The sequence below is a fragment of the Stenella coeruleoalba genome, assembly GCF_951394435.1.
Source record: "Stenella coeruleoalba genome assembly, chromosome: 2".
NCBI classification, from domain to species: domain Eukaryota; kingdom Metazoa; phylum Chordata; class Mammalia; order Artiodactyla; family Delphinidae; genus Stenella; species Stenella coeruleoalba.
In genome coordinates this window covers 58,168,255-58,193,843 of record NC_137147.1, presented here as the reverse complement: position 1 = coordinate 58,193,843, position 25,589 = coordinate 58,168,255, and the positions used below count along the sequence as shown (strand labels likewise).

The window sequence follows — 25,589 nt, the reverse complement described above, 5'->3', positions numbered from 1 at the left end:
AGACTTAGAATTGATAAATGAATTCAGCGAGGTAGCAGGATACAGGATTAATATACAGAAATCTGTTGCATTTCATTACACTAACAATGAAATATTAGAGAAAGTAAAAAACAATCCCGTTTAAAATCACATTAAAAAAATACCTATGAATAACCTAACCAAGGAGATGAAAGACCTATACACTGAGAACTATAAAACATGATAAAGGAAACTGAAGAAGATTCAAAGTAATGGAAAGATATCCTATGCTCTTGGATTGGAAGAATTAATATTGTTAAAATGGCCATACTACCCAAAGCAATCTACAGATTTAATGAAATCCCTATCAAATTACCCATGACATTTTTCACAGAATTAGAACAAATAATCCTAAAATTTATATGGAACCACGAAAGACCCAGAATTGTCCAAGCGATTCTGAGGAAAAAGAACAAAGCTGGATACATAACCCTCCCAGACATCAGACAATGGCACAAAGCTACTGTAATCAAAACAGTGTGTTGTTGGCACATAAACAGACATACAAATCAATGGAACAAAATAGAAAGCCCAGAAATAAACCCACACACCTATGGTCAGTTACTCTTCAGCAAAGGAGGCAAGAATAAAAAATGGAGAAAAGACAGTCTTTTCACCAACTGGTGTTGGGAAAGCTAGACAGCCTCATGTAAATCAATGAAATTAGAATACTCCCTCACACCATATACAAAAATAAATTCAAAATGGTTTAAAGATCTAAATGTAAGTCATGAGACCATCAAACTCCTGGAAGAGAACACAGGCAAAACATTCTTGGACATAAATTGAAGCATTATTTTCTTTGATCAGTCTCCCAAGGCAAAAGAAATAAAGCAAAAATAAACAAATGGGACCTAATCAAACTTATAAGTTTTTGCACAGCAAAGGAAACCATACACAAAGTGAAAAGACAATCTACAGACTGGGAGAAAATATTTGCAAACAATGTGACTGACAAGGGGTTAATTTCCAAAATATACAAATAGCCCATATAGCTCAATATCAAAAAATCAAACAGCCTAATCAAAAAATGGGCCAAAGATCTGAACAGACACTTCTTCAAAGACACAAATGGCCAAAAGACACATGAAAAGATGCTCAACATTGCTACTTATTAGAGACATGCAAATTTAAAACTACAATGAGGTATTACCTCACACTCGTCAGAATGACTATCATCAAAAGTCTACAAATAATAAATGCTGGAGACAGTGTGTAAAAGGGAACCCTCCAACACTGTTGGTGGGAATGTAAATTGGTGCAGCCACTATGGAGGACAGTATGGAAATTTCTTAAAAAACTAAAATTGGAGCTAATATATGATCCAGCAATCCCACTCCTGGACATATATCTGGAAAAGATGAAAACTCTAACTCGAAAAGATACATGCACCCCAATGTTCATAGTAGCACTATTTACAATGGCTAAGACATGGAAGCAACCTAAGTGTCCATTGACAGATGAATGAAGAAGTGATACATGTGTACAATGGAATATTACTCAGCCTTAAAAAAGCATGAAATGTTGCCATTTGCAACAAGATGCATGGACGTAGAGATTATCATACTGAGTAAGTCAGACAGAGAAAAACAAATATTATATGATATCACTTATATGTGGAATCTAAAGAATAATACAAATGAATCTACATACAAAACAGACTCAGACAAAGAAAACAAACTTATGGTTTCCAAAGAGGAAAGGGAGGCTGGGATAAATTAGGAGTATGGGATTAAGAGATACACACCACTACATACAAAACAGACAAACAACATGGATTTACTGTATTGTACAGGGAGCTATATTCAATATCTTGTAATAATGTATGATAGAAAAGAATCTGAAAAAGTATATATATACGTAGAACTGAATCGCTTTGCTGTACACCTGTAACTAACACAATATTGTACGTCAACTACACTTCAATAAAAAATTTTTTTAAAAAAGAGGTAATGAGCCTGTGGGGTATAGGAAAACAAAAGGAGCAAGCGATATGGCACTATCTTTAAATAACTGACCTCTATCACTTTCATTGAGAAAACATCACTGAATCCATTTGTGCAAGTTCCCTTACCTATAAAATGCACATAGTAAGATGAATGATCTCTTCTAGGATGAAAATAATTTTGTTCTTGAGTCAGTGAATGCTAATAAATTTATTTCCTATTGGCAGAGGTTTTCTGTAATTTAAAAAAAGTTGCTGAGTTTTAAAAACAGGAAATTTTAGTGAAGTTATATACTTGGTGTATGTGTTCAATATGACTTTAGTTTTTTTGTTTTTTCAGATTTCACTGCTTTTAGTCAAATTTAGCAAGGTTGGGAGGGGTTAGAAAAATGAAGTCATTATTCCCTATAGACCATCAAGGGTCAATTTCCAAGGGTCTCAATTTCTTATCATGATGGAAAACACAGTCCACTTCAGGGCTGTTAGCTTCAGTTTTTATATTGTAATTATTTACCAGTATGTAGTAATAGAGTTAAAGCTTTTATAAACTCATTCTATCTCGTCTTAAAAAAAGAAGCATGGTCTGTAGCTCTGTCAGTAAAAGACCTAAGAAAAAGTGGCCACTTGAACCCAGGTTTTGATCTTTAAATGCAATGAAAAAGAAAAAATAACAGCCAGTATTCCTTCGAGAACTGTCTGAGTCAGATCTGGAATACAAAATGTACAAGATGATCCTGGAGTATTTTATCTACAAGAAATCTAGGAAACTAAAAAAAAACAAGACTGTCACGATTGTGAGATAGTCCACGACCTGGGACCCTCTGTAGGAGGGTCAAACTGGACAAACCTCTCCTCCAGCAACAGAATACGAAGAAACTATAAGGGGCTAAAAATAACTGCACACATGTGCAGTTGGAGCAATTATGAACAAAAAGATACAAAAAGGCCACAAACCAACCAGCATTTCTTAGGTGCCTGGAGCAAAAGCAGGCTTCTGTGCATAATCCCTGCACACAGCACCACCAAGCAGGGGGCACAGTCCCCCCTAAGCAAAGCCTCCTGCCCAACCCACTGATCCACTCCTGTTATTACTCCCTTTAGGGAACTAGCTTGCCTCCTCTTGGGAAGTGAGGTTTTCTTGTTTTTGCTCTCATGCTGCAGCACAAGCCCCAGTAACGCCTTGTCTGAAATCCTTGCTTGCCTCTTATTAATTTTTATTTATTAAAGAGTCTAAGGACCTAGGTCAGTAACATATTTTAGTGACCACTAAGGGACACCCATGGGGCTTTTGTTTATCTTGCCCCTCAGAGGTCCGCCAAATTTTCCTCTCTGCTGACATGTGGCCACCTGAACCTTTTGCTTCAGTGTCACCGTGTTTAGTAAGTCTGCCTTCGGGCCCCTCAGTACCCTCATTCAGGCAACACTTTCCCCTGCCCCTCTGTCCTTTTCCCTCTCTTTATCTATACTTCTTTTTCTGTTCCTCTCCTTCTGTGTTCTAACCTTCTGAGAAAATGGATGTCAGGCAGCTACAGCCGAACTCCTCGCAGCTTGTGACACTATACTCCCTCTGGCTGGCAACAGCTCACCCTGATGGGTGACAAAAAGAGGTGACAGAGGCTCACCTCACACTGTGCAGATCTTGGTCCAGAGATCTCTCCCTGATGGGAGATTTCTGAGTTACAGAGGCTCAACGCTCACATCACATAGTGGCTAGCACTCTGATCATCACAAAATTCTCATCTTTTTTTTTTCCTGTCATCAAGAGAAGTCCCATCAGGAACAGGCTGAAGCAGCAGACTTTTCTGTGTGAAATGGCTGGTGCCTGGCCTTTCAAGAAACAAATTGGAAGTGCCTGAATAGACACCCTCAGAGGGGTGGTAAATGGTAATCTCTCTCCCTCTGCCTCTCCTCCCTCTTGCTCTCCTTTGCTCTTCATAACTATACTCCTGTCTCCTTTCATCTTGGAGACTCTGTATTGGGTCACCCCCTTCACGACCCCTAAGACCTTTCTGTTTTGTGTCACCAGCTCTGAGGATGGGAATTCTGTGATCTCCTTTGCCATCTTCCCCTTTGGTTTTGTTACTCTAGGTCTCGAGGGCTCCCTCTGGCCCCCGGGATCTCTAGTTGTCAGCCCCCAGATTTATATGTATATGTGGGAAATGCCCAGGGAATCCCCAAAGATTCTCTTTTGTATTCTTAGCAATTGAGGACAGTTTAAATTAGATGATTTAAAAAGAAATAAGCGGATTTTCTTTTGCAACACAGCCTGGCCCCAATATGCCCTGGGTGACTGAGAGGACTGGCCACAGAATGGATCCCTTAATTTTAACACCATTATACAACTGGACCTATTTTGTAAGCACTCCCTTATGTGGAGGCTTTTATGAAATGTTACCAACACCCTGGTCTGAGGGACTCTTGCCGCGCGCGCGTGCGCGCGTGTGTGTAGCCTCTCTGATTTGTCAAAAGACTGGGAGCCAGACCTCCTCACAGACCCTCTCTTCCAATGGCCGATAAGTCATCAGCTCACCAAGTCTTCTTCTCAGAACCCTGTTTCCTCCCTTTAACATCGCTTTCAGCCCCTAGACCTCCACCTTACCCTTTCAAATCAGAAACCCCAAAATCAGAGCCCCCAGTGCTGTCCCCAATGGGACTACAATCAGGTTAAAATTAGCTCCCACTTTTGCTTCACAGGGCCTTTATCCCTTCCAGAAATAGCTGATGGGAATGGGAGAAGTACTAGAGTGCATGCTCTCTTCTTGATGGGGGTTCTAAGAATCTGTAAGGAGAGGTTTGGCAGGTTCTCAGAGAACCCCAACAAGTTTAGGGATGAGTTTATCATGCTGGGGTTAAGGTTCTTCCTGACCTGGCAGGACATCACAATTATTCTGGCCCACTGTTGCACCCCAGACAACAGGAACGTATACCAAGGAAGGCCAGAGCACATGCAGATGGCCTATTGGCCACCAATCTGCACCACCAGATTTATCAAACAGGTGGTGGTACAATCGAGATCATGACCCACACTCAGACTATGAAGACTGTGTGGACCAGGCTAAAATGAGACATTATATTACTTGCTTATCAGAAAGAATGAGAAGTGTATGGTGAAGGCTGTAAATTATGATAAGGTCTGAGAAGTTATACAGGAAAGAGATGAAAACCAGGCAGTCTTCCTGAGCCAGGTGACAGGGGCATTCAGGAAGTACACTGATACAGACCCTGACTCCACAGAAGGGAGGTTGCTATTGGCCATGAATTTTATCACCCAGTCTGCTCCTGATATCAGGAGAAAATTTTAAAAGCTTGAGGCTGGGCCCCAAACCGCACTGTCAACCTTGGTAGAAGAGACCTTCAAGGTCTGTAATAAATGAGATTTAACAGAAGAGGCTAACAAGGATAGGAAATTAGTAAGCAAAATGAAGCTTTTGGATGCTCTGATTCACCCACCACCTCGAGGGGACCCTAGGGGGCCGAGAAGATCAGACAGAGAGTGGAGAAGCCTCCTGGGCTAAAATCAGTGTACGTATTCTTGGAAGGGGGGGCCACAGGAAAGGGGAATGTCCCAAGTGCCCTCCTGTGAGATGCCTGAAGGACAACCCTGGCTGGCTCCAGTTCCTCCCAAATCTCTCAGATTCCAGCATGCTGAGGGATGGGGCTGAGTGCCTGCCTGATCCTACACAATCCAACCTCATCACTCCAGCATAGCCTTGGGTTACCCTCAGTGTGGCAGGTAGGAGAATGGAATTTCTTATGGACACTGGAGCCACCTGCTCTGTTCTAACTTGGCTGGCTGGCCTCCTCTCCAACTGTGACTGTACTGTGACAAGAGTTGATGGACAGGCAAAGGTAAGGTGATTTATCTCCCCTTACCTGTGGAGTTGGGTCTATAATTATTGCTCACTCACTTTTGTATATGTCAGAATGTCCTGTCCCCCTCCTCAGAAGGAAAAGACTTACTAAATAAATAGAGGGACAGTATTTTCTTAGAACAAGGTGACGTTCAACAAGGTGACAAACCAGAGCAGGGAATACTCCTATAGGTGACCTCAGACAGCCCGCATGCTGATCCCCAAGACATTCCCTGAGAACTTAGAGAACAGGTGCATCCAGGGGTTTGGGATATTTCAGTGCCAGGAAGGGTGAAACGTGTTTCCCCAACAGAAGTAAGATTAGAGGGACGGAGACAAGATGGCGGAGTAGAAGTATGTGAGTTCACCTCTTCTTACAAAGACACCAATACCACAACTAACTGCTAAACAACCATCAACCAAAAAGTGTTTGAACCTACCAAAAAAGATATCCTACATCGAAAGACAAAGAAGAACCAACAATGAGATGGTACGAGGGGCACAATCACAATAAAATCAAACCCTATACCCACTGCATGGGCGACCCACAAACTGGAAAATAATTATACTCCAGATGTTCTCCTGCAGGAGTGTTCTCTCTGAGCCCCACATCAGGTCCCCCAGCCTTGGGTTCTGGAAATGGGAGGAGGAGAACACAGAGAATCTGGCTTTGAAGGCCAGCAGGCTTTGAGTGCAGGAATTCCACTGGACTGGGGGAAAAAACTCCACTCTTAGAGGGTACACATCAAGATCTTGTGTGCACCAGGACCCAGGGAAGAAAACAGCAATTCATAAGAGACTGGACTAGACCTACTTGCTAGTATTTGAGGGCCTCTTGTGGAGGCAGGGGGTGGTTGTGGCTCACTGCGGGGACAAAGACACTGGCAGTGGTAGTTCTGGGGAGTACTCACTGATGTGAGCCCTCCTGGAGGCCACTATTTTCTCACCAAGACCTGACCCCACCCAATAGCCTGTAGGCTTCAGTGCTGGGATGCCTCAGGCCAAACAAGCAACAGGGTGGGAACACAGCCCCACCCATCAGCAGACAGACTGCTTAAAGTCTTCCTGAGCACACAGCTGCCCATTAAACACACACATTGACACGACCCTGCCCACCAGAGTGATAACACCCAGGTCCACCCACCAGCGGGCAGGAACCAGTCCCTCCCACCAGGAAGCCTGCACAAACCTCTTAGCCTTATCCACCAGGGGCCACACAGCAGAAGCAAGTAGAACTACAACCCTGCAGCCTGCAGAACAGAAACTGCAATCACAGAAAGTTAGACCGAATGAGACAAAAGAGGAATATGTCCCCGATGAAGGAATAAGAGAAAACCCCAGAAGAACAACTAAGTGAAGTGGAGAAAGGCAATCTCCCAAAAAAGAATTCAGAAATAATGATAGTAAAGATGATCCAAGATCTTAAAAAAAGAATGGAGGCACAGATCAGGAAGATATAAGAAATGTTTAACAAAGACCTAGAAGAATTAAAGAACAAACAAATATAGATGAATATAATAACTAAAATGAAAAATACACTAGAAGGACTCAATAGCAGAATAATTGAGGCAGAAGAATGGATAAGTGAGCTGGAAGACAAAATGGTGGAAATCACTGCCATGGAACAGAATAAAGAAAAAACAATGAAAAGAAATCAGGAGAGTCTAAGAGACCTCTGAGACAACATTAAAGGCACCAACATTGGCACTATAGGGGTCCTAGAAGGAGAAGAGAGCGAGAAAGGACCTGAGAAAATATTTGAAGAGATAATGGCTGAAAAATTCCCTAATAGGGGAAAGGAAACAGTCATCCAAGTCCACGAAGCGCAGAGAGTCCCAGGCAGGATAAACCCAAAAAGGAAACATCCGAGAAACATAGTAATCAAATTGACAAAAGTTAAAGACAAAGAAAAAATATTGAAAGCAACAAGGGAAAAGCACATACAAGGGAACTTCCAAAAGGTTATCAGTTGATTTCTCAGCAGAAACTGTGCAGGCCAGAAAGAAGTGGCACTATATATTTAAAGTGATGAAAGGGAAGAATCTACAACCAAGAATACTCTACCCAGCAAAGCTCTCATTCAGAGTTGATGGAGAAATCAAAATCTTTACAAAGAAGCAAAAGCTAATACAATTCAGCACAACCAGACCAGCTTTGCAACAAGTGCTAAAAGAACTTCTCTAGGTGGAAAAGAAAACGTCACAACTAGAAACAAGAAAATTATGAATGGAAAAGCTCACTGGTAGAGGCAAACATACAGTAAAGGTAGGAAATAATCTGCACAAAAATATGAGATCAAAACCAGCAATTGTGAGAAGAAGAGAGCACAAATGCAGGATATTGGAAATGAAATTGAAATTGAAAGACCAGCAACTTAAAACAATCTTCTTTATATAGAGACAGCCATATCAAAACCTCATGGTAACTGCAAACCAAAAATCTACATTAGGTACACACAAAAAAATAAAAAGGAATGGAAACACAACACTAACATTAGTCATCAAATCACAAGAGAACAAAAGAGGAAGGGAAGGAAAAAGACATACAAAAACAAACCCAAAACAATTAATAAAATGGCAATAAAAACATGCATATCAATAATTACCTTAAACATAAATGGATTAAGTACTCCAACCAAAAGACATAGACTGGCTGAACGGATACAAAAACAAAAGCCATAAATATGCTGTCTGCAAGAAACCCACTTCAGATCTTGGGACACATACAGACTGAAAGTGAGGAGATGGAAAAAGGTATTCGCCGCAAATGGAAATCAAAAGAAAGTTGGAGTAGCAATACTCACATCAGACAAAACAGACTTTAAAATAAAGACTATTACAAGAGACAAGGAAGGACACTACAAAACGATCAAGGGATCAATCCAAGAAGATATAAACACTTGTAAATATATATGTACCCAAAATAGGAATATTTAATATTTATATATTGAATATTTAATATTCAATATATAAGGCAAATGCTGACAGCCATAAAAGGAGAAATCGACAATAACACAATAAATAGTGGGGGAATTTAACAACCCACTTCATCAATGGACAGATCATCCAGACAAAGAATCAATAAGGAAACACAGGCCTTAAATGAAACATTAGACCAGATGGACTTAATTGATATTTATAGAGCATTCCATTCAAAAGCAGCAGAATACATATTCTTCTCAAGTGCACATGGAACATTCTTCAGGATTGATCACATGCTGGGCCACAAAGCAAGCCTTGGTAAATTTTTAAAAATTAAAATCATATCAAGGATCTTTTCCAACTACAATGATATGAGACAAAATCAATTACAGGAAAAAAACTAAAAAGCCACAAACATGTGAAGGCTAAACAATATGCTACTAAACAACTAATGCACCACTGAAGAAGAGGAAAACAAAAAATACCTAGATACAAACGAAAACAAAAGCATGACGATCCAAAACATATGGGATGAAGCAAAAGCAGTTCTAAGAGGAAGTGTATAGCAATACAATCTTACCTCAGGAAACAAGAAAAGTCTCAAATAACCTAACCTTACACCAAAAGCAACTAGAAAATGAAGAACAAACAAAACCCAAAGTTAGTAGAAGGAAAGAAATCATAAAAATCAGAGCAGAAATAAATGAAGTAGAGACAAAGAAAACAATAGAAAAGATCAATGAAACTAAAAGCTGGTTCTTTAAAAAGATAAGCAAAATTGATAAACCTTTAGGTGGACTCATCAAGAAAAAAAGGGAGAGGGCTCAAATCAATAAAATTAGGAATGAAAAAGGAAAAGTTACAGCTGACGCCACAGAAATACAAAGGATCATACGAGACTACTACAAGCAACTATTCATCAATAAAATGGACAACCTAGATGAAATGGACAAATTCTTAGAAAGGTACAATCTCCCAAGACTGAACCAGGAGGACATAAAAAATATGAACAGACCAATCACAAGTACTGAAATTGAAACTGTGATTAAAAATCTTCCAAAAAACAAAAGTCGAGGACCAGATGGCTTCACAGACAAATTCTATCAAACATTTAAAGAAAGTTAACACCTCTCCTTCTGAAACTATTCCAAAAAATTGCAGAGGAAGAAACACTCCCAAACTCATACTATGAGACCAACATCCCCCTACTACCAAAACCAGACAGATACCACAAAAACAGAAAATACCAGGCTAATATCACTGATGAACACAGATGCAAAAATCCTTGACAAAATACTAGCAAACTGAATCCAACAATACATTAAAAGGATCATACACCATGATCAAGTGGGATTCATCCCAGGGATGCAATATCCCTGATATTTTTCAATATCCACAAATCAATTAGTGTGATACACCACATCAACAAACTGAAGAGCAAAAACCATATGATCATCTCAGTAGATGCATAAAAAGCTTTTGACAAAATTCAGCACCCATTTATAATAAAAACTCTCCAGAAAGGGAAAATACCTCAACATAATAAAGCCCATTTAAGACAAACCTACAACTAACATCATACTCAATGGGGAAAAGCTGAAAACATTTTCTCTAACATAAGGAACAAGGCAAGGATGTCCATTCTCGTCACTTCTATTTAACATAATTTTGGAAGTCCTAGCCATGACAATCAGAGAAGAAATAAAAGAAATCCAAACTGGAAAAGAAGAAGTACAACTGCTACTGTTTCCAGATGATGTGATACTATACATAGAAAAACCTAAAGATGCTGTTAGAAAACTGCTAGAGCTCATCAATGAATTCAGTAAAGTTGCAGGATACAAAATTAATACAAAGAAATCTCTTGCATTCCTAAACACTAACGATGAAAGATCAGAAAGGGAAATCAAGGAAACAATCCCACTTACCACTGCATCAAAAAGAATAAAATATCTAGGAATAAACCTACCTAAAGAGGCAAAAGACCAGTAGCCAGAAAACTATAAGATACTGATAAAGAAATAAAAGATGAAACAAACGTATGGAGAGATATACCATGCTCTTGGACTGGAAGAATCAATGCTGTGAAAAGGACTATACTACCCAAAGCAATCAATAGATTCAATGCAATCCCTATCAAATTACCAATGGTATTTTTCAGAAAACTAGAACAAAAAATTTTTAAATCTGTATGGAGACACAAAAGACCCCAAATAGCTAAAGCAATCTTGAGAAAGAAAAATGGAGCTAGAGGCATCAGGCGCCCTGACTTCAGACTATACTCCAAAGTTACAGTCATCAAAACAATATGGTATTGCCACAAAAACAGAAATATTGATCAATGGAACAGGATAGAAAGCCCAGAAATAAACCAATGTTCATTGCAGTGCTGATGACAAAGACAAGATACGGACGCAAACTAAAAGTCCATTGACAGGTGAATAGATAAAGATGTGGTACGTATATACAATGGAATATTACTCAGCCATTAAAAAGAATGAAATAATGCCATTTGCAGCAACATGGTTGGATCTGGAGATTATCATACTAAACGAAGTAAGTCAGACAGAGAAAGACAAATATCATATGATATCACTTATATTTGGAATCTAAAAAAAATGATATAAATGAACTTATTTATGAAACAGAAACAGACTCACAGACTTAGAGAACGAACTTATGGTTACCGGGGGGGAAGGCTGGGAAGCAGGTTTAGATTGGGAGTTTGGGATTGACATATACACACTGTTATATTTAAAATAAATAACCAACAAGGACCTACTGTAAACCACAGGGAACCCTACTCAATATTCTGTATTAACCTAAATGGAAAAAGAATTTGAAAAAGAATAGATACATGTATATGTATAACTGAATCACTTTGCTGTACCCATGAAACACAACATTGTTAATCAACCATACTCCAATATTAAATAAAAATTAAAAAAAAGAAGATTAAATCCTAGGGGAAAATACCCCTGGAAGAAACAATATTCTTTAAAGCCCTAGGCCCTGGAGGGGATCCAACCACTGCTCACCAAATTCTGAAAACACGTACTCATTAGGCCCTGCTAGTGAGTCTCTCTGTTCAGAAGCCTAATGGGGATTACTGGTTTGTGCAAGACTTAAGAGCAGTAATGTGGCATCCCTATTCACTCAATGGTGCCAAACCCATGCACCCTCCTCACCCAAATGCCCGGGGGTGCTCAGTAATCTCTGTGTTGGACTTCAAAGGTGTATTTTTCTGTATTCCCCTGTATCCGGACTCTTAATACCTTTTTGCCTTTGAATGGTGGAACCCCAACACTTTGAAGGCTACCCAATACACTTGGACAGTGCTTTCACAGGGTTTTCAGGACAGCCCCCATCTTTCTGGAAATGTTTTAACAAAGTAGCTGAGGGAGAATGGAACTCTGTTAAAATATCTTGATGACTTACTGATCAGTAGTGAGACAAAGCGAGCTTCAGGTCAGAATATTGTTAAGGTTTTAAATTTTCTGGCAGCAAAAGGGTATCAAGTCTCATCATCCAAGGCTCAGGTCTCACAGTAACAGATTCAATACTTAAGATTTGGTTTGAGCCCTGGCCATAGATCAGAAGACAGCAATTAGTGCATGATCATCTCCAACCACAAAGAGAGAGCTCTGAGGCTTTCTTGGGATGGTTGGGTTCTGTTGTATCTGGATTCTGAATAATGGTCTTATAGCCAAACTCCTATATGAGGCTTTGAAGGGGAAAGAAACGAAACCCCTTCAATGGAATAGGAACCACTGGTGGGACTTCAAGACTCTAAAGTCTAAATTGAGCACAGCACCAGCACTGAGGCTTCCAAATTTATACAAACCCCTTTACCCTATACATTCGTGAGAGGTCAAAAATAGTGCTAGGTGTCCTGACCCAAAAGCTGGGGACAGATCAAAGACTAGTGGCTTACTTTTCAAAACAACTGGACTCAGTAGCCCTGGCATGGCCATGCTGCCTGTGGGCAGTAGCCGCTACAGCCCTGTTTGTTAACGAGGCTTCCAAGCTCATCCTGGGACCAAACTTAGATGTATTAACCCCTCATCAAGTACAATCCGTGCTAGAAGTCAAAGGCCATCATTGGTTGACTGGGAGAAGGTTAACAAGATATCAGCCTCTCCTAATGGACACCCACAACATTACCTTAAAGATGTGCCAAGCTTTGAACCCAGCAACTCTGCTTCCAGCTGTTGAGAGTGGAGACTTACCACATCAGTGTACAGAAACTACAGAAGAAACTTACTCCAGCAGGTGTGATCTTCTAGATGAACCTCTTGACAGCCCAGAGGTTGAATGGTTTACTGATGGGAGCTGTTTTATAGAAATGGGAACCTGAAAGGCGAGGTATGAGAAGGTCAGTCTAGAAGAAGTCAAAGAAGCCAAGGCCCTGCCACCCCAGACTTTGGCCCAGAAGGCTGAACTAATTGTATTAATGAGAGCTCTGCAATTAGGGAAGGAAAAGAAATTAAATATTTATACTGACTCTAAGTATGGGTTCCATGTGCTGTAAGCTCATGCCGCCATTTGGAAAGAAAGAGGGATGTTAACTGCTGGAAACTCTCCCATAAAGCATAAAGATTTAATCCTGGCTCTTTCAGAGGCAGTGCAGCTCCTGACCCAGGTGGAAGTAATCCACTGTAGAGGCCACCAGAGGGATGGATCTTTTGTGAACCAAGAGAACAGAAAAGCTGATCAAACTGCAAAACAGTTAGCTCGAGTGCAAGAGCCTGAGCAGATTGTGGCCCTAGTGATTGACCGCCGCCCCACCCCCACCCCCGGGCTCCCTGGCCTTCCCCAGTATTCCCAACAAGAACAAGAAAACACTGAAAAAATAGGGTTATGAGAAAAGAAGCACCTGTTGGTATATGAAGGATGAGAAGGTGCTTATCCCTGAGGCTTAACAGTGGAAATGTGTTAAGAGTTTACATGATGCCACCCACTTGGGGAGGGATACGTGATGGAACTTAATGCAAAAGACCTTTTTAGGGAAGGGGCTTAAAAGAACAGCAAAGTAGGGCTTCCCTGGTGGCGCAGTGGTTGAGAGTCCACCTGCCGATGCAGGGGACACAGGTTCGTGCCCCGGTGCAGGAAGATCCCACATGTCACGGAGCAGCTGGGCCCGTAAGCCATGGCCGCTGAGCCTGCGCGTCCGGAGCCTGTGCTCCGCAACGGAAGAGGCCGCAACAGTGAGAGGCCCGTGTAACAAAAAAAAAAAAAAAAAACAGCAAAATAAGTAATACTTGCCTGTGATTTGTGTGCCCTTAATAATGCACAGGCCCATCCAATCACCCCTTCATTACTCAAGCCAGTTCAGCACGAAGGGAAATACCCTGGGGAAGATTGGCAGAGTTCACCCAAATGCCCTGGCAATTAATATATAAATATCTCCTTTATTTGTTGATACCTTCATGCAATGAGTTGAAGCCTTCCCTACTCCAACCAAAAAGACTACTGAAGTCTGTAAGTCCCTCGTAAAGGAAATAATTCCTCAGTTTGGACCTCCAAAAATCTCTCCACAGTGATAAGCAGCCCTCTTCTATAGCCAAAATCACACAGTGGCTCTCAATGTCTCTGGGAATAGATTACAAGCGACACACCTCCTGGCAGCCCCAACCTTCAGGGAAAGTAGAGAAAATGAACCATACTTTATAGAAAACTTTAGCAAAGTTTTGTCAAGAGACTCTTAAACCTTGGACCAACCTGTTTCCTGTTGTACTCCTCAGGGTCTGTATAGCCCCCAGGAGTAGTCTGCAGCTTAGCCCATTTGAAATGACCTATGGGAGACCTCTCCTTACTACTGACATTCTACCTGATGAGGAAATGAGCCAAACTGTGCAGTATATTATTAATCTAGGACAAATTCAAAAGACAATCCTGGACTATGCCAACAAAGCACTGCCAGCTTTTGCTAAGAATACAGCAGAAGGGGCAGTCTCTTCATAAACTAACCGTGGAGACCAAGTTCTTCTTAAAACTTGGAAGGAAGGATCCACAGAAGATCAACAATTGTCAAAATGGAAGGGTCCCTACAGAGTAATCCTAGCCACCCCCACCGCTGTGAAACTGCAAGGGATACCTAGTTGGGTACACCTGTCCAGAATAAGGCTCTTACCTCCAAAAACTTCGCAGGCCACATCAGAGGAACAATACATCTGTGAGCCAGTGGAAGATCTGAGATACCTATTCAATAGACAAGCACAATCAATAGCTAAGTAAAAAGTGAAATGGTGGATTGGATTCTTATTTGCCATTCTTGTTAGTGTATTTTTGCTTGCATTTTGCTGGTTTGCTCAGCCACCCTCGCCAGGCAAGCAGCTCCTTTGTCCGCATTGGCTCTTAGGGAAACACACCACCACAAGAATGCCCCTCCTATTGATTCTGTCCACCTTACTACTCCCTGTAATCAGGGGACAATGGCACAAAGACTCACTTATCAACACTGCCAAAATCATATTTGAAGGGGAACATTTAAGGGAATGTTGTTTATGCCATCAGCACCCTCTATTGGGTACTGCCCCTGCTTGTATTCTCTCTGAATCTGTCAGTTCCAGTGATGATTTATGATCTAAACGGAGGACCGCTGCCACCCTCTTGACCTCTGCTAGTCACACTTGCACTCTTCTTAGGTGCTGGGAGCAAAAGCAGGCTACTGTGCATGATCCCTGCACACAGCACCACCAAGTGGGTTGGGTGGACAGACCACCTAAGGCATAGGCCTCCTGGCCAACCTACTGATCCGCCCGTTGACACCACATTTAAGGAACCAGCTTACTCCCCCACTCAGGGAGCAAGCAAGGGCACCTGTTTCTTGTTTTTGCTCCCTCAGGCTGCAGCACCAGCTCCAGTAAAGCGTTGCCTGAAATCCTTGGCTGGCCTGTAATCAATTTCTATTGATTACAGAGTCCAAGGATCCAGGTTGGTAACAGTTGTGTCAAAAGGACTCAAGAGCCAACATGAAGGGGATTCCATTGCCCAAATATAGAACAATTTGTCCAATAATAACTGCCCTTCATTGAAAATAATAGATATTTTAAATCAAAAATATTGAAGTGAGATGATAATACTAATAAAAATACTAATACATAAAAATACTAATTTTCCAAAGTTGCAGAATACAAGTAAATCAATCCATTATTTTGAAACTTGGAAAATAAGGTGAAAGAATTAAGCAAGAAAAATAGATGAGGGGGGCTTCCCTGGTGGCACAGTGGTTGAGAGTCTGCCTGCCGAAGCAGGGAACAAGGGTTCGTGCCCCGGTCGGGGAAGATCCCACAGGCCGCGGAGCCTGCACATCCGGAGCCTGTGCTCCGCAACGGGAGAGGCCACAACAGTGTGAGGCCCGCGTACCGCAAAAAAAAAAAAAAAAAGGTTTCCAGGTAATAATATAAGAAGGAGTGGTATGATCAGAATATCAACATTTTGTAACACCTAATCAATTTATTGGCTGTAAGTACTGATGGTCAATTATCACCTATAAAGTAATCCACTCCCCCATGCCCCAAGTCATACTGGAGTTTGATCTAAGTTGAATGCATATTTTATGGAAAATCTAGAAGATAGAGGAAGATGTTTATACCTTGAGAACACAATGAGCAAAATCCAGATGGAGCATGATTCTACAGTACCTGGATTTTTCAAAGAAAGTGGCAAGGAAAAAATGATTAAAGAAATATGAGGCATGTCAACAAACCACAAAGTGTGGGCTTCATTTGGATTCTGATTTAAACTGTCTAGAAGAAATGACATTTATGAGACAATTGGAAATTTTACTTATTTAAATATAATAAGAATCTACTTTTTCTTATTATAATAGTACTATGGTTATGTTTTTTAAACTATCATTGAGTGATACAGTGAAATATTTATGGATAAAATGACATGGTGTTTGAGATTTGCTTCACAATGATATGCAGTTGGGAAATGGATGAGCTCATGAGTCCCATGAATTGATAATTATTAAAATTGTAGGATGGGTACATGGGGGTTGATTTCCTTATGGTGTCTACTTTAGTATGGTAAATTTGTCCTTACTAATAGTTTTAAGTACAGATTTTGCTGCCATAAAAGATACCTTTTTCTCAATAGCCCATTATGAAGGTCCTGACCTAAATGCATGTTTACTCCATCAGCGTTTTAATTGCACCTGGATCTTGGCAAATAGCTTGACTTTCTCCAGGTTCATTTTATTAAAAAAAAACTTGTCTCTTCTAAATGCTTATGGACAAATGAATAAGCCCCTCACCTGGGACTGTTTTAAACTGTTAGTTCAGATTGGTAGAAGTATGCCGTATTCTCCTGTACCTCTAAAGTCATTAAAAAACATTATATTTAACAAATTTAAATTCTATACTTAAAACACACTTGTTTTCTCAGTTCCAAATTTACTCTTTTTATTAGAGAATTTTAAATTTTTAATTATATATTTGTTTGCATCATCCAGCCTCTTACTCTTCCATTTCAAAATTAGTATAAAGAAAATTGTGAAAATATTAGGATCTTGGTCTATCACTGCTAAGGGGCAAAGTTGTTTATTATTTTATGTTTTCATGCTTACTAAAATCCTGCCTCACACCCTGACTTTCACAGTAATCTAAAACAAATCCCATGGGATCTAGATCTGAAAGTATTTCTCTGATAGTAAAGGTAACCAAAAATAGGTCATGAACAGTTAAGAACAAATGTAAATATAGTCATACTTTTTACCTCTTTATATGCAAGGATTATAGTATGGTGTTGATTTCTGCTCTGCCTTCCCAGTTTCCTGACTTCCACGTCAGATCTCCATCTTGGGAATGAGGTCATCCAGATTCTGGTCATTGCTGCCTTTTGTCTTCTATTAATGGTCTTCTCCAGTGAGTGGACGCACTCCTGCTCCTTCATCATGGGCCCCATGGGCAGCAGCTGGTTCGCATGCTGAGGAAAACACCCAGGAGCCAGCTGGGCACGGGAATATCCTGAGCTCCCAGGAAACCAGGCTCTGCCAGCTTGGCTTCCGGCGGACTTCCTGAGGAAGGCATGTGGAGCGCAGGCTTCTCTCGGGCCCGGGCAGGTCGTCGGTCTCAACAGGCCTTCCTTAAAGGAGCCCATGGAACTCGCGGTCTAAGGACTGTTTCCTCCAGGCTGATTCCTTAAACCGGAATCAGCCCCAAACTGCTCCAGAGAAACCACCACGCCCAGTGCCTAGAACCTCAGATGTGTCGCGGAGGTGCTCTTCATTCAGACGCAAGGCAGCTCTGGCAGCGTGGCTCCGCGGGTAAGCCCTAGGCTCACCGCTGGCCGGAGCCCGAGCGCGGAAGAATCCTCTGCTTGCCTGCCACTGCTGGCGGTCCCCGCCCCGGTCTACGGCGCAGGCGTGTCATCCAGCGGCGCCTGAAAGTACCTTGCTCCGCCGAGGTGAGTTCCAGCCGCTGCAGGCCCCGCCCGCCTGTTCCGGGTCTCTTCACCACCTCGGAACAGGTTAAGGTTTGCGTCACCCAGCTTGTCCCGGTCTGGGTTGTAAGACAGCTGAGGAGGGAGAATGGGATCCTCCTCTGCCTGCTCTGGGACCTCTTCCTGCCTCGCCTCAGGTCTCGCAGAGGGAGGTTTGAGGCCGGGCCCCTTTCCCAGGTTCCTTGGTCGGGGCGTACTTTTGCTGGCAGCACCTTCAGAGACGTCCGATTCTAGGCATATAAGCCCACTCCTGGAAGGGTCAGCCATTTGGCCATTGGCCGCTTCCTTTTAAGGACATGGAGACGTGGCCCTTCCAGTCTTCAGAGGGCAGGCCTGTCCTCGCCAAGCAGGTCTGCGAGGGGCCCGCTTTCCGCGGGGCTCCTTCCAAGCAAGTACCCGGGGGCAAAGCAGCGGAGGAGGAGAGTCCGCGGCCAGCTTTCCCCTTCCGCGCTGTGCGGCCCTCTGTTCTGTCTTGGGAGGCCACTCCCAGAGGGCCTTCCAGGATTTGGCAGGTGGATGTAATGTCTTTCTCTAAGCGATAAGAACTAATGTGTTCCTGCAAGGCTTGCTCAGGGCTGCCAGACATTTGTGCTGGAGATGCCACTTGGTTTTCAAGACTTCCAGGGTCTGGGGAGAGTTTGAGGGATCTAGGAATTTTCAAAATTCCTAAACACTTTCCTCTAAGCCACATTTAGTTGCATTTTGTAAATTTTAGTACGTTGTATTTTAATTTTTATTCAGTTAAAATATTTTTTCAATTTCTCTTGGGACTTCTTTTGATACCCACCTAGGCCCTTGGACTCTTTAATCAATAGAAATTGACAACAGGCCAGTGAGGATTTCAGGCAAGGCTTTAATGGAGCTCCTGCTACAGCAGGAGTGAGCAAAAACAAGAAACAGGTGCCCTTGGCCAGTTGGTTCCTTAAATGCGGTAAGGAGGAGGGAGTGGGTCTTTGGCTTGGGCCGGAGTCATAGCTTAAGTGGTCTGCCCACCCCCTTGGTGGTGATGTGTGCAGAGATCACAAGCAGTAGCCTGCTTTTGCTCCTGGCACCTAAGAAAGACAGTCGGTTTGTTCATAACTGACCCAACCATGTAAGTGTGTAGTTATTTTTAGTCCCTAATAGTTTCTTTGTAGTCTTTTGTTCAAGGAGACATTTGTCCAGGTGCAAGCACTCTGGTAGAGGGTCCCAGTTCCCAGCCTATCTCACTTTGACCCACAAATTATTTAGAAATATGCTGTTCGATTTCTAAATTATTAGGGATTTTCATCTATCTTTCTGTTAGCTGATTTCTAAATTAATTACGTTGCAGACTGAGAATATACTTTGTATAATTTCTACTCTTTTAAAATTAAGGTATGTTTTATGGCCTAGAACATGGTCCATCTTGGTGAATATCAACATGAGCTTGAGAAAAATACGGATTCTGCTGTTGTTTAATAGAATATTCTATAGATGCCAATTAGATTAAGTTTATTGTTGTTCAGGTTATGCAAATCTATGCTGAATCTATCTGTCAACTGACAGGGATGGTGATGTCTCTGATTGTAATAGTGAATATGTCTATTTCTCTTTTCAGTTTTGTCATTTTTTTTCCACCTGTATTTTGATGCTCTGTTGGTACATCCACATTTAGGATTTTTATGTTATTTGAAGATTGACCCTTTTGTCATTATGCAATGCCCTTCTTTATTTCAGATGATCTTCCTTCTGAATATGCTTTATGTGAAGTTAGTGTAGTTCCTCCAGCTTTCTTTGGATTGTTGTTAGTATATCTTTCTCCATTCCTTTACTTTTTACCTACATGTAGTATTTATATGTAAAGTATGTTTCTTGTAGACAACATATTTCTGTGTTTTTTCTTTTTTCCTTTTAAACCACTCTGAAAATTTCAGTTTCTTCAGTTGATATTTTCAGACCACCTTAAAAGTTATTGTTATTATAGTTGGATTATTAGCTAGCTTTAATTAAGCGCTTATATGATTCCATTTTATTTCCTCTCTTAGCATATCAATTGTAATGTTTTAACTATTATTTAGTGGTGTCCCTGGATTTTACAAAATATAGTTTTTAACTAAGTCCACCTTCAGAAAGCACTCTACCACTTCAAATGTAGTGTATGTAGATACTCAGAACATTCCCAATTTCTCTTATTGCTTCTTATATTACTGTATTAGTCTGCTTGGGCTGCCATAACAAAATACTACAGACGTGATATTTGATGTGCCTTAAAGAACAGAAATTTATTTTCTCTCAGGTCTGAAGGTTGGGAAGTCCAAGAACAAGGTGATAGCCAGTTCAGTTTCTGATGAGAGCTCTCTTCCTGGCATGTGTATGGTTACCTCCTTGCTATGTCTTCACAGGGCAGAAAGAGAGCCCGAGCTCTCTCATGTCTCTTCTTATAAGGATACTAATCCTATTGGATCAGGACCCCACTCTTATGGCCTCAATTAATCTTAATTATCTCCTTATAGGCCCTATCTCCAAATACAGTCACATTGAAAATTAGGGCTTTAGCATATGAATTTGAGGGGGGACACAGTTCAATCCATAGTAATTAGTGTCATTCATTTCACTTACCGATATACTCTAATCACCCAGTACATTTTTACTAGTATTACTTTAGGCAAACTACAATCTTTTAGATCAATTAAGAATAAAAAATTTATTTTACCTTTATTTTTTCTCTGATAGTCTTCTTTAATTTATGCAGATTGAAGTTCTGACCCATATAATTTTTCATTTGCCTGAAGATCTTAACATTTCATGAAAGGTAAGTCAGCTGGCAATTAATTTCCTGTTTCATGTTAGTTTGAGAAAGTCTTCATTTCTCCTTCACTTTTGAAGAGTAATTTCACTGGATATAGAATTCCAGGTTGGCATATTTTTTTTCTTTCAACTCTTTATTGGCTTAACTCTCTCCTTGCACGATTTCTAATGAGAAATTTACTGTAATCCTTGTTCCTATTACTTACTATAATCCTTGTTTATTTCTTCTTTCACTATTTACTTTTTCTGTTTGGTGTTCTACAGTTTAAATGTACTACACTTGGGTGATTTTCTGTTTGTTTTATGTTTATCCTGCTTGGTGTTCTCTGAACTTCCATAATATGTGTTTTGGAGATTGCCATTAATTTTAATAGAAGCCTGACCATGTTAACCGAAATTTCAGAAACGGAGACCTGACTGAAATAAAGAGGCGTATTTATTTGTGGTTTGTTAGGACTGCAGCCCAGGAGACACAGATTCGACAAGCACGTGAATTGTGTTCTGCTAGATTGTAAAATGGAGGAAGCTTATAAAAGCAAAAGCTGGAAGGCTGCACTTAGTCACATAAGTTGTTTGTCAAGAATTATGATTGGAGCTGGCAAGAAGGGTGCTTGTTAAGCAAAGATTGGTTGGGGTCCGAAATGGTTGCATAGTTACAAGGGGTGGGGGGAGGGACTTAAGACCATGAAGTTGCAGCTTGTGGATGTTATTCCAAATACACCTGGTGATAATACTTGGGTTTGATACAATTCAGAGAAAATTCAGGTTCTCAGTGGTCTATGGGTGCATCTGGGGCCAGATCCTAAATGGCTTCATCACCCCATTTTTGTATGTCTGAACTATGATTACGGAATTACAATTTCAATTTGTCATCAGTCATTATTACTTAAAATATTTTTTTTCTGCTCCATTCTTTTTTTCTTCTTCTTCTCTTATTCCAATTATAGGTATGCTACAACTTTTTTTTCCAGTATTTTCTCTTTATACTTCAGTTTTGGGTGTTTTTGTTTGTTTAAAGATACTTTATTTTTTTGGAGCAGTTTTAGGTTCACAGAAAAATTTAGTGGAACATAATTTTTATTGGAACTCATACACAGAGTTCCCACATCCCCCCTGTCTCCATACACATACAACCTTCCTCAGAATCAACATCCCATAACAGAGCGATACAGTTTTTACAGTCAGTGCATGTGCATTAGCACATCATCATCCAAAGTCTGTAGTTTACATTATAGTTCATTCTTGGTAGTTCAGGAAATTTTATTGATATGCCTTTAAGCTCACTGATTCCTCAATTGTATTGTCTACTGATGAGCCCATTGGAGACATTCATTTCTGCTACTGTGTTTTGATTTCTAGCATTCACTTTTGCTTCTTCTTGTAGTTTCCATCTCTCTGATAATATTACCCATCTGTCACTGCATATTGTCTACTTTTTTCCATTAGAGCCTTTAACATTTTAATCACTGATATTTTAAATTCACTAAGTCCAGCATCTGTGCCCTATCAGATTCTGGTTCTGATATTGCTTTGTCTTTTTATTTTATTTTTCACTTTATTAAAATTATTTTATTTTGCTTGAGAAGCAACTCCTAAAGCAAATATAATAGCATGGAATTTTGATTTTGAGATTTATTATACATATATAGTAAAATATATAACAGTGACACAAAGATGTGGGTAATACATGTAATTTTACTTTTTAAGGTTCTTATGTTTTATATGAAATGGTACATTGCTAACTCTGTAGACTGTGACCACTTAAGGATGTTTATTATAATTGCTACAATAACTATAAAAATAATACAAAGAGGTATAGTTAAAAAGTCAATTGAGGCATTAAAATGAAAAATTAATAAAAAGGAAATGATAACCAAAAAGAAGTTAGTAAAGGAGGAACACAAAGACAAAATAAAAGAAAAATTACTTAGGAACACAAATGAAACATGAATTAATAGCACCACTGAATTTTTAATCCTACATACTGATAAATATAAATGAACTAAACACTCCAATTTTTAGAAAGATATTTTCAGGCTGGATAAAAAGAAAGCTAAATTATATGTATAAGAGACAGATAACAAGACATAGAGGGGCAAAATATGGTAAAAGATATGCTATGCAGACAATAAACACAATAAAACATTGCCTATATTAGTATCAGGGAAAAAGGATTAATTTATCAGGAAGGCACAACAATGCTTAAAATGTTTACCACTTATAAAAGAACTGAAAAATATGAAGCAAATATTAATAGGATTAAAGAGAAGTAGATTAATCCACCAATATGGCTGAGGATTTTAACATTTCTCTCGAAGTATTTGATAGAACAGATTTGAACAACAGATTTGAACAGATTTGTCAGCCAATCTGGCCTGATTTACACTGATGGAGCCAATAACTCAGATAACAATACTTTTCAAGCACACATAAAACAATTACCAAAATATATTTCAAGACAAAATAAGTTCTCAATACATTTTGAAAACTGAAATATCACATAGTAAGTTCTCTCACTGTAATAGAATTAGATTAGAATTAGACTAGCAATCAATACCAGTAAGACACCTTTGTCTCTTTAAACAGTGCTTTTTTCTTGCCTTTTGGCATGCCTTTTAATTTTTTGTTGTTGTTGTTGTTATAGATCAGACAGATTATACTGGGTAATAGAAAGTAAAGTAAATAGGCTTTTAGTGTGAGAATTTATGTTAATCTGGCTAGGAGCTGAGTTGTGTTTAGTGTTTGCTGTAACTGTACGTGCCAGAGCGTTCAGATTCCTCTGATGTCCTTATTTTTATCTCTCCTCTTGACTTTGGGGCTTCTCTATACTGCTACTCAGAAAGAGTAAGCATCTTGTAGCTCTCTCAGCTATTATCTCCTGGAGCAGCCTTAGTGTGGTGCTAAAATGTGGGGGAGAGGGAGCATTCTACAATCCAATTCAGTGTCAGTCGTTCAGTAGGCCTGTATCTCAGACCTTCACAAGTGTTTCTGTCTCCCACCCCTACTCATTTCCCTGATTGCAATGTTCTCAATCTATTTGCTTGCCATCCTGAACCATGATTACTATTTTTAATTCTCAGGTGAAATAATAAGTCTAGTGGGGATTGTAGTTGGGAGGAATTCCTTTCCCCAGTTTGGGTACGAGTTCAAAATTGTGCTCTAACAGAGTACTATCCCGTGGAGAATAAATAGGCCATTGTTATGGAGAAAGCTCTGGACATGTTTCATAATGTTACTCTTCCTCTTCCACTGCCATTGCTACAATGGATCTTTCTTGGGTACTCACCATAAGAACATGATAGGGTTCCTGGAAGGAATGCTCATGAAAGTATGGACCCCATAATTCTGAGACCACCAGAAGTTTTTCACTTTCATGTTAGTCTACATTCTGTGTAGCAATTCATCAAAATTACCATTTAAGTGTTCCCACCAGCTTATGGCTCTAGGAGCTTCTGCTCCAGGTAAGCAGGTCTTGGCTCTGATTCTCTGGATTCACCTTTCTGTCCAGATTTAACAGTGGTGGTTTCCTCTGAGACCTCAGTTTTCTAATGGATCCAAGAAATGTCACCAGTTTTCAATTTGTCCAGGTTTTTCTTGTTGTAAGGATCAGAGTGACCACTTCTAAGATCGTTATATTTTTAAACTGAAGGTAGAATTGCCCATTCTGCCTCTTTTTCTAATTTTTTTGAAATCAATTTTAAGTAGTGTAAATGTCTATTGCCATCTCAACTGGTTTTAGTTCAGAATACCTGAGCAGTATCAAGTATGCTGTAGCAATTTTATTTTTGCATTAAATATTTTGGGGCATGCTTCTGCTAACATTTAATGGAATCTTAAATAGAAATTCATGCTGAAATGTTCAGGTATTTCTATTAAATGTTTTAAAATCTTCCACAAATATCATAGATATATATTCAAAACCATGTTTGGTTGGAGTGCATTAAACACATTTTTTGGTATGTGCTATAGCAATTAACTGTGATTTTCTTGAATACAGATGTATTAAATACTTGAGGACTTCTCTGTCAATGACTTTACTAAAGTGTTATTATCCTTTTTCCAAATAAGGGCTAAGAAAATTTGGTTTGAAATGCTAGCTGTCTAAGGCAGCAGAGGCATTTGAAGTGTGCTGGCTCCGCTACTTTGAAGAGAACATCTTGATGTCCCATTAATACTCTAGGCATTGACCAAAAGGGAAAGACAGCTTATTTTCTTTTCCTTTTAAAGGTTTTTCTCACACTGAAAATATAAATTTCATGTTAAAGGGAAAATAAATCATTGTGACACTATAACTAAATCTGTGGCAAATTCCATTCATTCTGCTACTGTACCAATTGGAGACCTAAGGAGGATGAATTAGAGATGCTGATTCTACAATTTTCACAAGTAAATGGGAGCCAAAAGTAGAATCAGTCACAAACCAGTAGAGAATTATAGCAGCATCCCACGATGTTGATTTTTTGATGTTTTAACAAGTAGACTTTAACCTATATTAATGATTGATTTGAGAGATTATCCATACAGGTACTATATATAATCTGATGCACACATAGGCATACTTAAAAATTCTTAAGGTATATGGAATAATTGCATTATCAAGTGATATTTTTCCTACTTATATATTACTTGTCTGCA

General features: G+C 39.9%; 1 long non-coding RNA gene across 1 annotated transcript; it reads right to left on the bottom strand.

Annotated features, from left to right (window-relative positions):
* Window positions 1-11,645: 11,645 nt before the first annotated feature.
* LOC307182238 lies at window positions 11,646-18,627 on the bottom strand. The gene is made up of 3 exons (XR_013827155.1): window positions 17,460-18,627; window positions 14,869-14,936; window positions 11,646-13,088 (listed from the first exon to the last, which is right to left on the bottom strand). It is a non-coding gene; the product is annotated as an uncharacterized lncRNA (long non-coding RNA).
* Between the last annotated feature and the right edge of the window lie 6,962 nt (window positions 18,628-25,589).